Below are 14,990 nucleotides of genomic sequence, written 5' to 3' on the forward strand. Positions count from 1 at the left end.
AAAAGTTGGATCAAATTGTTGGCTCAATTAGTGGTGATGGCGCATGGAAACAGTCTTCCTTACCTATTAGTCTGTCAGGACTAGGGATCAGACAGTCACAAGATCAATACAAAGGAGCGTTTGGGGGCTCAATCACAGCCTCAGAAGAGCTGCTCAACGAAATAGACGTCCCTCAGAAAGTGACACTTCTTAAAGAGTTACACATGAGTCTGGAACCGTTCAATCTATTTTCGCACACTCGAAGGAAGATCCATGAAGCAGTCGATAAAGATAAATCTGCTGCCCTAATAAGAAATCAAACGTCAGCCAGGGAAAAAGCAAGACTCCAATCACAATGCCTGCTTCATTCTGGCGCGTGGCTTGCTCCGCCTCCAATTACCGCTCTAGGTATACAACTTTCGGCTAAAACATTTCAAGTCAGCGTTAAGTACAGGCTCGGGATTGCGGTCTATGATCAAGAAAGAAAATGTCCTTATTAAATTTCGGGTACATTGAACACATTTGCCTAGAATAGATAAATCTTTTTGAACTCTCCTCTTCAAACAAGATGCGAAAAAGGAACCAACTGCAGCGCCCTGAACTTCAAAACCGTTTCCCAAATTCTTCCTTACTGCATGATCATCGGAGGGTAAATCTTCAATTGACCACAGCTCACATTTGTCTTTTCTCAGTATTAGACCTCTGTCAGGAGCTTCGTTGGCTGCGATTTCAAGCGTTTGTTTGATCTGATCGCCAGACCCAGCCATGAACCCATAATCTAAGTACCCAGTGTGCTGTAACAAAATTAGAACTGACGTCTTGATCTTCTGTATGAATGGCCATAGTGTTAAGGAGAACAGTAACGGTCCCAGCGGATCACCCTGCTGAACAAACGATTCACTTTGAATAATTGCATTGTTATAAAAGAGAGGTTTGTGCTGAGAGAAGCAAAAACTGTTAAAGTCGGCATTTCCAGGAATAAATTCGCATGTCGCTTTTAATGAGTGTGAACTTTTGACTGAGTTAAAAGCGTTATGGAAATCAATTTGAAGCACTTCTTCTTCCGACTGAGCAATAATTATGTTATCGTATGTAGTTTTTGACGAATGAATGGCTGTTTCAGCGCCTTCGCTAACGCCGACTCCCAGTTGCAGACTATCAAACAGCTAAATTGCTTCTGATTTAGTTTCACTTGCCAAGCATTTTACTCTACAATTCAGTCCCATCATTCGCAATCTATAAACTCAAATTTAAGTCACTCATTGCCTGTATTAAAATACGTCAATACAATAACAAATAAAATGCCTTCTAAGAAGCGATTAACCCGTGTACGATTTAACGATGCCTCCCGCGCAGCGGATCAGCAATCCACAAGTGGAAACGCAACTCGCCCCGCAAGTCAGCGATTGAATTCGCCAAACAACTCCCGCGCGGCGAATCAACAAGTCGAATACTCAAGTAATCCTCGCGAAGCAAGTCCACCACCCAACGTCACTCCGACATCCCCGACCCACTCATCAAACGCTAGCACTCCACTAACCCCAAATCCGCATTTTCCGACATTCGACTACATAGTGTCGAAAATCTTCAACAAATCGTTAATAGCTTCATTAACGAGTAAAGATGCCGTATTAAAAGAGGTCAGGGACTGCATCCTGACAAATAATGAGAGCCGCTTAAAAACTCTCAACCCTTATATTCATTCGTACTGGAGGGACCTCCACGTGCGCTCCGGGTGCGTCTGTATTGACGAGAAAGTGGCAATACCGAACGTGTTACGCGAGGCGCTAATCGACGATATCCACGCAAGTCACCCGGGCACTTGGGGAATGATTTGTATGGCCACACATTGCTGGTGGCCCTACATTCACCGCGAATTAATCGTCAAAGCCACTGAGTGTAAACCGTGCACGGTAATCGGTAAGAATCTTAAATCTATTATTCCCGCCAAGCAATTCAATCCTCACATACCATGTGTGGAACCAAATCAAGAAATTCAAATTGATTTTGGGGGTCCAATTTTTGATGAAAAGGGTAATGAAGTGTTTTTCTGGCAGCAATTGATCGTTTCTCTAAATACTCTACTGCATATATTTATGATGAAGCTAATGGACCAAACGTTTTGAAGTTTTTGGACATGTACATTGAAATTCATGGAATTCCAAGATCCATCCGTTTAGATCAAGCAAAATGTTTAGTCGGAAATCAAGTAAAGACTTTTTGTAATAAGAACAATATCGATATTTTTGAAGCTCCTGTAAATGACCATCGTGCCATCGGGTTGGTAGAAGGACTGATTCAAACAATTAAGAAAAGACTCGCATGTATCAAAGAGGAGAAATTGTCTACACGCGACTTTCATGTAAAGCATGCATTAAAGATCATAATACACCAATTGCGAATATGTAAACAAAGAAAAACAAAGACCTCGCCCTTCGAAGCACATTTTGGAAGAAAGCCTAACACCCCGCTAACGTGATTGCAACCAGGCCTAATTTGTTAAACCTAACATATAAGAATATTATAAATCATTATTTAGACGAGGACACAGTGATGCCGGAAGAAATTCTGCCTGACGACAAGTGGGTGAATGGATATCGTAGTGATATTGAGGTGGATATCGGCATGACCCGGGCATCCACAGAAGCGAGGAATAGAGAGAGGGCTAGTACGGACGGAAAATCCCGGTTCTTGAAGACAAAGGCAATCCGACCCATTCCCCTGAAGGAACGAGCGGTGGAGCTAAATCTTGCACGAAAAGTGAATGGCAAGAGACGCTCGAAAAAGAATCTTGAGGGACTATATGAGGTACTTGCGCCGGGATCTCATATTTTAAAAGTAAGTCCTACAACATCCACTATCAAGGAACCCGGGAAACCAATTGTGACGGTACGCAATAGCGATATTGCTAAATTTGTCACACAGTTGGAACGCCAAACTCCCCTAAAGGGATCTGCAGAACACAGAGGGTCTCGATCCGGCGAAAAGATAGTGGAAGAACTGATACAAAGCCACATCAAAGAACTCACCCGCAAACAAAAAGGAGATAAAAAGATGAAACACAGGAAACGAGAACCGGGCAGCGGGGTCTCGTCGACCAAATCAAACATTTCGTGCGCGATGCGAGGACGAGTTCCAAAAGTGCCAAATTTTCTCGCCATGCGAAATCAGCAACCGACAACTGTAACAACCTCGCATAGCGAACATCACGCATCATCTTCATCCACTACTCCGGCCGCGGCAGCTCAAAACACGCGCACTTCCGATTGTACCCAACGCAGCCCTTCCTATTACGGATTCGAAAGTTCTCCACCCAACTCCACTATTCTGCCTCCACCAAAACGACCCCGCCGAGCGGGAGATGTGGACAACTTTCAACCACCACCCGAATCAATCGTCGAGTAAGTGCAACATATAGCTGAAAAACAGCCCGAAGAACAGAATATATCTCCTCTCATTGGTCAAGTGTCACCACCCGCTCCTTGGAATCCACCATTATTTGACATTGATACTCTCACGCTCGTACAATCATTGACAGCACTCGAGGCGGAAAAACAGCACTCGGATAATGATGAGTGGGATATGTAAACTGTACCAAAACTGCAAAACATTTCATAATTTATTAATCATCTAATTTTTAGTTATGATAAGCAGCAAATATATCGCTATTATTTATTTAACCGGGGACCTCGTAATTATTTGTAAAAATTGTTATTATTTATACTTCGAAAATTATATTTTACAATTTTCTTTCTCGATGTAAGGGGTATGTGATACCTGATGTATCTTTATTTTATTAATTCCCTTGATGCGCTATATTTTATATGAAGCCATAAATTTAGTTCATTTATTTAACCTTTATATTTTGTTCAGTTCGTGTCTTGTAATCTGCCGTTAACTTTCTGCTGAGTTTCCCGCCTCGTGATCAGACATGTCTGATCACGCATTCACGTTGTTTCTGAGTGTTCATATTTCCATAATTTCATTCTCTGTAATTCTGCAATTCATATCAGTTCATCAAATTCTCTTATTGAATCCCGCTCTGCGAGTAAGCGCAAACAATCTAAATCAGGATTTCGCACCGCGAATCACTAGATAACAATTTCTACGTATACTTGCACTACGAATCACTATTCTAAACAAATAGAGTACGACACAACGAGTCGCAAGGAAATAGAGATAAAAATCGGACAATAAAGCCTTAGGCTAATTAATTGCTCAAACTTGTGGCAATGAGTTTTTATTCGAACTTTCAGAACTAGCCGCAAACTAAAAACAATTGAGCAAAAAGAACCTAAGATGTATTGTCACCTTTTTCCACTGTACGTCAAAATTACGCCCCCGGGTTGAGTGTCCTCCCTAAAATGCTGCCATGTTGTTGTAGAGTGGGGGGTAATTTGTCTATGGGCGGTAAATTGATGTAAGAGTGTGGGGGTAATCTGTTCAGAGGGGGTAAAATTATGTAAGAGTTGGGCTGCAATGGGAAGATTTTTGAAGAATTGGCACCCTGACTAAAATTGCCATGTAAGAGTGGGCTGCAATGGGCTGCAATGGGAGGACTTTTGAGGAATTACCGCCCCTGACTAAAATCAAATCGCCATGTGAGAGTGGGCTGCAATGTGATGAATTTTGAGGAATTACCCCCTGACTAAAATTGCCATGCAAAAGTTGGCTGCTACGGGGGGACATTTGAAGAATTACCCACTCTGACTAAAATTGCCATGTAAGAGTGGGCTGCAATGGTAGGACTTTTGAGGAACTACCCCTGTGACTAAAATTGCCATGTAAGAGTGGGCTCCAATGGGAGGACTTTTGAGGAACTACCCCCTTACTAAAATGGGGTAAGGGCTGGCTTCCGGGGGGGGGGGGGGGTTAAAGTGTTGTAACAGTAAGCCGGTAAATTGTTCAGAGGGGGTAAATTAAGCTAAGAGTTGAGATGCCAAGGGACGTAAAATGTTGTAAGAGTGAAGGTGTAATTTGTTCAGAGGGGTAAAATGAATTAAGAGTTGAGCTGCCAAGGGGGGTAAAATCGTGTAAGAGTTAGGGGGCAATTTGTTCAGAGGGTGTAAAATGATTAAAGAGTTAGGCTGACAAGGGGGTTAAAATGGTGTAAGAGTGAGGGGGTAGTTTGTTAAGAGGGGGTTAAAATGATGTAAGAGTTAGGCTGCCAAGGGGGGTAATATGGTGTAAGAGTGAGGAGGTAATTTGTTCCGAAGGGGTAAAATGAGGAAAGAGCTGAGCTGCCAAAGGAGGTAAAATGGTGTAAGAGTTGAGCTGCCAAGGGGGGTAAAATCGTGTAAGAGTGAGGAGGTAGTTTGTTCAGAGGGGGTAATTTGAGCTAAGAGCTGGGCTGCCAGGGGGGTAAAATGGTGAAAGAGTTTGTGGGTAATTTGTTCTGAGGGGGTAAAATGATGTAAGAGTGAGGGGGTAATTTGTTGAGATGGGGCAATTCTAACGATTATTATTCATATACTAAATAGACCGTCAAGAGTTGGACAAGCATTGATGGTCTGGAAGTTAAGGCGAAGCGTCTGAGGGCACAGAGGTTCTGGGTTCAAGAGTGGCCGTCGTCAAGTATGGGGCTAAAACAATGTATGATTGAGGGATTAAAATGATGTAAGAGTTGAGCTGCCAAGGGGGGTAAAATGATGTCAGAGTTCGGGGGTAATTGAGAAATTACCCCCGAACTCTTACGTAATTTTACCCCCTTGACAGACCAAAGAGATTTAAGACTGGGGGGTTAATTTGACTTTTACCCTCACTCTTACACCATTTTACCCCTGTTAGAAGCCTAATGCAGCGCAAAAAGACGTAAGAGTTTTGAGCTGCATTTTCCTAAAAAGTCCCCCAGTTGGAGCACCACTCTTACATCATTTTGGGTGGAAAAATTCGACCCGGGCCTTTTCGGATATAGGCTAGGTGACAAGGACGCAAAATCTGGGAGATGTTCTACCAATTCAATTTTACATTTTAGGAACAAGGGCAGCTTTCAGAAGACACTTTGGCCTTTAATACAATGCATTTGTCAGCAAACGTGAACAGGGGTCGAGAAAAAGCCTCAAGTTACGCTTTATTCCTGCAATTTATAAGGTTGGTTTCCGAATAGCAAACCAAATAACTTAACACGCTTTATACGCACTATGAACTTTTCAAAGGTTTTTGTTTAAAGTTCATAGTTTTGCGCTGGCATATCTTGTCCTCTTCGCAATTTGAAAGAAAATTCGCTAACCATTTCAAATTAAAATTCTTTTTTGTGTTAAGACATTTAAAAAACGATTATCGATATTGCAAAAAGTAAACGCTGAAAATGCGTGTTCTGGTTGTTTAAAAATGACTCAAAGATTTATTCCACAGCAGAAAAATTACCATAAGAGAAGCAGAGACGAACATTTAACCCAATAACAGGGGAAAAGTGACAAAATTGAAAAATTCAAAAGTTGGCTTCTCAAACAATCTAGTTTTGCAGCAGATGAAAATCCATTGTGACCATTCTTCACACACATTTTGAACCCTTTTTCTTGTTTCATGCATCGCTTTCGGCGTAGCCTAGTATGTCATATTTTTTCACGTAAATATCCCTGAAATTTTCGCAACAGAAAACAAAAAGCTGCTCATTTTTACATTATTACTATGATCCAGACTCAATTCCGGAAGAGAATATAAGTATAACAGAATTCCCGTCAGAATTAACACAAACCTCCGTTTCAAAAAGACGAAATCAAACGGACTCTTAAAGATCGCGAGGCTGATAGTCACACATTCACAATTGATAATACGACGCAGAAAAACATTCCTAGAGATGTCTCAAGAAGACCAACAAAACCTAAACTCAGTAGAACCCAAACAACTAATGGAAAAAACACACCTTTCAGAAACTACAGAATTTAATTGAACAGATGATATTTTCATCCAAACACAATAAACATCATATCTCTTGGCAACAAATAACAAATAGCTCCAAAAATCACCTAAAACCAACTAATTCAACAGAGTTTTATCCAACTTCAAACGAACACCTAGTCACCATTTTAACCGCTTTACCAAATATCAATACACCACTACCAAAATTGCAAAGACAGAACTTAATTTTTATCAATGATCAGCCAATTATAATAAATGGATGAAAACAAACTGAAGAATCAACCAATATACAGGAAAACGTTCCAATGACGGCACAACAAGTTTTAAATCTAACGAGACAATTAACTCAGCAAAATAATCAGGCAGACACAAATTCCCCTACCGTTTAATATTTGCAAACAGCTTGACCGCAAACAACTTCTCCTGCAGTGATAGGAAATGGTCACATCAATCATCAATATTTATGAAGCTCAGTTCCTATGTAACAATCGTTAATATCGTTCGGTAGTACCGAACCCCACATCTCCTATAAAAGGTTTTTAAAATGCTGCCACAGCAAACATTTTTATGATCACAGGCCCCGAAAAACTTGACGTACCAGTTCTTGCAGCCCGCATTCTAATAGGGATCGCTTTGATCCATACCATAAAAATAGGTCCAGCACAACTATGGTATTCTTGCTTCATCGTAAAAATAATACAAACTGGCCAGTTTTTTGCAGAGAATTACAAAAAACGTATGACGTATGATAACAGACAATGTTAAACTCAAGCACAGTTACACCTAGAAGGAAATAAACGAGCTTCAGGAGAACAAATTAAAACAATTAAACATAGAGCAGAACAAATGGCTCAAAATAGGATTTGTTGAGTACACATCAGAGATTAGGAAGACACGCAAATGAGTAATGAATTTGTTACAGACATAGTTTCACAGTCAGCAAGATTACCATAAAAAAATGCTTAAATTGATAAATAATTCGCACTAAAACCACAAAGAATTACTTACGACAGAAATAAAAAACCAACTAATTCAACAGAGTTTTATCCAACTTCAAACGAACACCTAGTCACCATTTTAACCGCTTTACCAAATATCAATACACCACTACCAAAATTGCAAAGACAGAACTTAATTTTTATCAATGATCAGCCAATTATAATAAATGGATGAAAACAAACTGAAGAATCAACCAATATACAGGAAAACGTTCCAATGACGGCACAACAAGTTTTAAATCTAACGAGACGATTAAATCAGCAAAAAAATCAGACAGACACAAATTCCCCTACCGTTTAATATTTGCAAACAACTTGACCGCAAACAACTTCTCCTGCAGTGATAGGAAATAGTCACATCAATCATCAATATTTATGAAGCTCAGTTCCTATGTAACAATCGTTAATATCGATCGGTAGTACCGAACCCCACATCTCCTATAAAAGGTTTTTAAAATGCTGCCACAGCATATATTTTTATGATCACAGGCCCCGAAAAAATTGACGGAAGAGTTCTTGCAGCCTGCATTCTAATAGAGATCGCTTTGATCCATACCATAAAAATAAGTCCAGCACAACTATGGTATTCTTGCTTCATCGTAAAAACAAAAAAACTGGCCAGTTTTTAGCAGAGAATTACAAAAAACGTATGACGTATGATAACAGACAATGTTAAACTCAAGCACAGTTACACCTAGAAGGAAATAAACGAGCTTCAGGAGAACAAATTAAAGCAATTAAACATAGAGCAGAACAAATGGCTCAAAATAGGATTTGTTGAGTACACATCAGAGATTAGAAAGACACGCAAATGAGTAATGAATTTGTTACAGACATAGTTTCACAGTCAGCAAGATTACCATAAAAATGCTTAAATTGATAAATAATTCGCACTAAAACCACAAAGAATTACTTATGATAGAAATTAGAAATAAAAAAAACTGGAAAACTTTAGGCCTTGAATTAGACAAAATTCGACAAGAAACAATCACAAACGCAAGCAAAATTAATTTTTAAACAAATTCAACTTGCTTCGGGAGAACAAATCAAAACAATTGCACTAAGAATATAAGAAATGGTCCAAATTGAAATTGCTAACAACACACCAGAATTTAGCTAGAGACAATACATACCAAAATGAACAAGGCTTTAGTCCAAGCTACATTTTCAGCATTGCCGCTAATAGTATCAAAGGGATTGCAAAACACAAATCAAGATCATTCGGACCACTGAATCCAAAAGTAGCGCAATTATTAGAAAAAATTCACCAATAAGGGAAAACACGAAACCATAGTGACAAAACAAGGATATAAATTCCACCAATTGCACAATTGTAACCCCCATTATCAATATCAATGTGGACACGGGTAATCTCACAGCAGAGATCATTAAAGCAGTAGAACAAGACATCGCATAAAGTATAAACTTTGTCAGACGTAAATGACCAAATGACTCAAATTTTAATAGAAAATCAGTTTTTCTCAAATTTTGAAAACCATTACGCTCTCAATCAGGCCACAGTATCTCAACTTGTCAAAGTTTTGCACTAAATTTTCCTGGAGATAAACCAAATATAGACCTTTAACCAAACCATGAGAGGAAATCAGTCTGCTCAATAAACAATTAAGATCCACAATATCACGGGTAAACCATCACCATATTGTTTTCGAAGCGTTAGCAGAGAGCGCAGAAAACCATCTGGCCGTTTGAGTGCCAATAGAATTATCGCCCAATATAGCGCAAAACATTTAATGTAAAATAAATAACAATGTCCTTCGTTTGTAGGTTTGGTCGGTTTCACTATAACCAAGAACACAGCCATATTAAAACAATACACCCTCATGCATATAATATTACAAATACTGTACACCTCAACCGTCAAATTAACAAGATACAGAAGTGGATTAATTCTAAGAGGAATGTAATTCTCAAGCAATCTAGTTTTGCAGCAGATGAAAATCCATTGTGACCATTCTTCACAAATCAAAGACTAAGAAGAATCTATTCTCCTTTATAGAGCTAGAAAATCATTCAATTTCAGTCTCATTTAGTTTCACACTAGGTGGGTGTTAATTACTCCAGTATTGCATATTCTTACCAGAATATTAATTGAAGTTGATTATCTTCAGTGTTTTCGTGAATCAGTTAGTAAGCAAGAGTTGGGTAAGTCTAATTCATGCGCAAACGAAGTAGTTTTAGCTCTGTGAGCCTTCAGGCTGAAAACAGAACCCAAATTGGGTCCGCTTTAACTGGTCCCATCAGTTAGTTGGCAAAATTTAACCGTAAAGAGAACAGTTCTACACTTACAAAAAGAACAATACTATTTATACCTCATTGCCACCTTTATCTCAAAAAAATTCAAAGGGAAAATCTCACAGCTCAAACAAAAAAACAATTCGAGCAATCGTCACTGGATTTTTAAATCATTCAGCACCATCACTCAGCACTGTTACAATTATTTCCCGAGTCAAAATTGTACACAAAATTGCAATACGAGAAATAGAAGCATCAATTGCCAAATTAGAAGATTTTTATGTACGGCCACAGACACTGACTTCTCGGACCAGATAGAGTACACGTTTTGAACCCTTTTTCTTGTTTAATACATCGTTTTTGGCGTAGCCTTGTATGTCATATTTTTTCACGTAAGTATCCCAGAAATTTTTGCAACAGAAAACAAAAAGCCCGTATTTTATACATTATATCTATGATCCAGAATCGTTCCCGGAAGATTATATAAGTATAGCAGAATTCCCGTCAAGTTAATACAAAGCTCTGTTTCAAAAAGACGAAATCAAAAAGACTCTTAAAAATAGTCAACCATTCACAATTGTCAATACGACACAAAAATACCTTCCTAGAGATGTCTCCAGAAGACCAACAAAACCTAAACTCAGTAGAACCAATGGAAAAAACACACCTTTCAGAAACTAAAAAATTTAATTGAACAGATGATATTTTCATCCACACACAAAAAACATCATATCTCTTGGCAACATATAACAATTAGCTCCGAAAAGGACCTAAAACCAACTAATCCAACTAATTCAACAGAGTTTTATCCCTTGACCGCAAACAACTTCTCCTGCAGTGATAGGAAATGGTCACATCAATCATCAATATTTATGAAGCTCAGTTCATATGTAACAATCGTTAATACCGTTCGGTGGTACCGAACCCCACATCCTATAAAAGGTTTTTAAAATGCTGCCACAGCAAACATTTTTATGATCACAGGCCCCGAAAAAATTGACGTACCAGTTCTTGCAGCCTGCATTCTAATAGGGATCGCATTGATCCATACCATAAAAACAGGTCCAGCACAACTATGGTATTCTTGCTTCATCGTAAAAACAAAAAACTGGCCAGTTTTTAGCAGAGAATTACAAAAAACGTATGGCGTATGGTAACAGACAATGTTAAACACAAGCACAGTTACACCTAGAAGGAAATAAACGAGCTTCAGGAGAACAAATTAAAGCAATTAAACATAGAGCAGAACAAATGGCTCAAAATAGGATTTGTTAAGTACACATCAGAGAAAAAGAAGACACGCAAATGAGTAATGAGTTTGTTGCAGACATAGTTTAACAGTCAGCAAGATTACCATAAAAAATGCTTGATTTGATAAAAAATTCGCACTAAAACCACAAAAAATTACTTACGATAGAAATAAAAAAACTGGAAAGCTTTAGGCCTTGAATTCGACAACATTCGACAACCAACAATCACAACGCAAAATTAATCTTTAAAAAGTTTCAACTTGCTTTGGGAGAACAAATTAAAACAATTGCACTAAGAATATAAGAAATAGTCCAAAATGCAATTGCTAACAACACACCAGAATTCAGCTAGAGATGATACATACCAAAATGAACAAGGCTTTAGTCCTAGCTACAATTTCACCCTACTAAGATTAATCGGATCACTGAATCCTTTAGTAGCGCAATTATTAGGACAAATTCAACAATAAGGGAAAACACGAAACCACATTGACAAAACAAGAATAAAAACCCCACCAATTGCACAATTGCAACCCCAATATCACTATTAATGTGGACACGAGTAATCTCACAGCAGATATCATTAAAGCAGTAGAACAAGACATCGCATAAGGTATAAACTTCGTCAGACGTAAGTAATCAAATGACTCAAATTTTAATAGAAAACCAGTTTCTCTCAAATTTTGAAAACCAACACGCGCTCAATCAGGCCACAGTATCTCAACTTGTCAAAATAGTGCACTAAATTTTCCTGGAGATAAACCAAATGTAGACCTTTAATCAAGCCATGAGAGGAAATTAGTCTGCTCAATAAACAATTAACATCAACAATATCATGGTTAAACATAACCAAGAACAAAGCCATATTAAAACAATACGCCCTCTTGCATATAATAATACTCATACTATAGACCTCAACCATCAAATTATCGGGATACAGAAATGGATTAATTCTAAGAAGAATGTAATTCTCGCACTGAAGAAGTTGTTCTTTCAGCTCCCCCAGCATCCAATTTTTGGGTACTACCAATAACTCCTTATAACCCAAAAGATAACCGCTATAGAAAATTTCATCACAACCACCACACATAATAAACGATTTTCTCCTCGACTCAGAAGCTACAGTGAATGTTTCTTGTTCTCAATAACGATGCTTGGAATGAAAAAAAGAGAATTTCTCAAATGCGAACTAGCAGCCTTAAAAAATATTCCTTGAGCTGACAAAATTATACCCAATACGTACGATTTTGTTGAACCATTCAATCTAAACTTTGACGTATCAAACACTAAGTTTTTTTTATCTTGGAAATACAATTGGAAAAAGTTGTTGTCTCAATAAAACGCAAAAAACTATTATTTTAACATTAATAATTTAATATTCAAGGCAACAGTATCCTCAAAAGAACCATCCCCAATACTCTCAACTTTTCCTAATCATCGGGAATCATATATTAATTTTTTAACCTCAACGGCATCGTATGCTGACATTCTTACTTACACGGTTATAAAAACTGTAACCCCAGTGGACCTTAACGGTACACCTCTGATCTTTCCTTTGCTTTAACATATAAACAACATTGAACATCCATTCTACTTTTTGATCCATTTTCCTAATAAAAGTTATGTCATCCTTAAGTATACAAAAGTGGGTTAATTATGGCGCACAACCCCAAAACTCACTAGCAGACACTAATACAATTAAATATCAAGTAAATAAAATCACAGAAATCATAGTGGCCTTTTTTGAAATTTATGTAGTTCAGAAAACTTCAAATAAAAATTTATATAGCCTCTACTTAATTAAAAAACAAACAAACAATCTTGCAATAAAAAAAATCCTCTTTTACAATACAAGAGATGGTTTCTCGAAATGTTTAACATTGGACATACAAAACTCACAGAAGCACAATTAAAGTAATTAGCTTATCTTTTAATAAAATATGAAAAATGCGATGCTAGCTCTTAATTGGTAAAATCAAGGCGGAACTAAAATTAACAGTTAAACCAACTGGACGAATCAGAAAACAACCCGCTACACGTAGACCACTACAACTAAAGAAAAAGTACTACATTTATAGATATCCTCACTCATTTTGATAATTTTGAGACTCAATCATTGAGACCAGGAAATAATCTCACTAATCTTTTTCTTTATTCAAAAAGGAGAAAAATCGAAAAGTGACCGTGACGGTTGTCTACTAAACACAATGATTGATGAAGAAATTATAGCTGGTCTAGGAAACCGATCCAAATTATGATCAGATGAATGCCTTTCTCAATAGTCGACACAAATAGCGCATACGAACACTAAATAAATCCTCTCTAGAGTCAACAGATTTTGTCATCGCAGGACAACAAAAATGCTTGAAACGCCTTTTTAAGGTATTTATTTGGATCAGCCGCTTTCTCATTTCTCATTTTTCATGAGTAGGATATCAGACCACTAATCCGCACAAATCGTCTTGTGACATACCTCGATGATGTGATCATCTAAAATTTCACTAAAAAATCAACGTTGAAAATCTAAAAGCGGCCCCAGATAATTTTTTTTAAATGATCTGTAGACTTTCTCTGCCGTCAAATTAATCTTTTTTACCCTCTGAAATCTAAATTTTTAAAACAGTTTTTAAAACTCTAACAATGAAGTAAACAATTTTACGTCGGATTTGTCACAATCATCTCAAAGTAGGTTTTAAATTATATTTAGTTGAGTACTATTTTCTCCCCAACTTAGAGAAAAAGTGTACATTAAAAGAAATCCAGAACTTCAAAAGAATTTTGACAGCGCAAAACAGGATTTGGGTTGTGAAACACTCCACCAAGCTATACCAAACGCAAATGAACTTTTTCATATTTCATGTGACGCTCAGAACAATTGATTAGTCGCTGCCCTAATACACCAAAATCTATCAGAAAAAAAGAGCTCATAACTGCAATTTCACGCCTGTTTTCATAGCAGAACCAAGTTTGTGAACCATTTTCACAGAGAATGTCTCGGAAAAAATTAGGCACTTTCACAATATGAACTCCAGCTAGAATCTTGTGAAACACAACAACGATTTGTTCTCTAGTTCATAAATCAATACTTATTTTTTTTACACAGATTGAACCAAATCACTGGTTTTTAAATTTCAATTATTTCTAATAGAAGTTAAATCTTACACAGTGTTTCCGACAGAAACGAAAAACTTCTCTCTTCCAGACCTTCCTAGTAGATCTCTCACGTCTAGTATACAAGATCAACACCTCCTAAAAAACCTTTGTATGACGCCCAATGAACACACACTCCTTCATAACATTGCAACTGTTGTGTCTCACAAGAATACAAAAAGAGGATAACTGTAAGATGTCAACACGAGTCTACCATTTTCCTTTTTAAGTGTGAATAAAATGCAGCTTTTTCAAGGTACTACAAGAAGATAATCATTTTGCTGGTATCTAGAGTCCAGTTTCACAAAAAGGACTTTTTTCTCGTTTTCGTACACTTTGACAACCACTCCGTATTTCAAAGAGCAGGAAAGTCAGTTGAAGTCAAATTAAGCCCCAATTCTTTTAGGCCCCAAATTAAGTACCAAGTTTTTATGTAGACTTTAACTGGGACGTCAGCCGTTTAAATAAAGTCTATTTTTTAACCCCTTGCTTTATGATG

General features: G+C 37.6%; 1 protein-coding gene across 1 annotated transcript in view; it reads left to right on the top strand.

The window, feature by feature from the left end:
* Positions 1 to 471: 471 nt before the first annotated feature.
* Positions 472 to 14,990, top strand: part of LOC142352268 (cleavage and polyadenylation specificity factor subunit 4-like) — a 441,589-nt gene continuing 427,070 nt past the window's right edge. Inside the window, exon 1 of the mRNA XM_075404757.1 lies at positions 472 to 481. The gene's annotated coding sequence lies outside the window, so the exon portion shown is untranslated. The remainder of the gene's footprint in view (positions 482 to 14,990) is intronic.

Source organism: Convolutriloba macropyga, chromosome 13 (genome assembly GCF_964194025.1).
Source record: "Convolutriloba macropyga chromosome 13, txConMacr16.3, whole genome shotgun sequence".
NCBI classification, from domain to species: Eukaryota; Metazoa; Xenacoelomorpha; order Acoela; family Convolutidae; genus Convolutriloba; species Convolutriloba macropyga.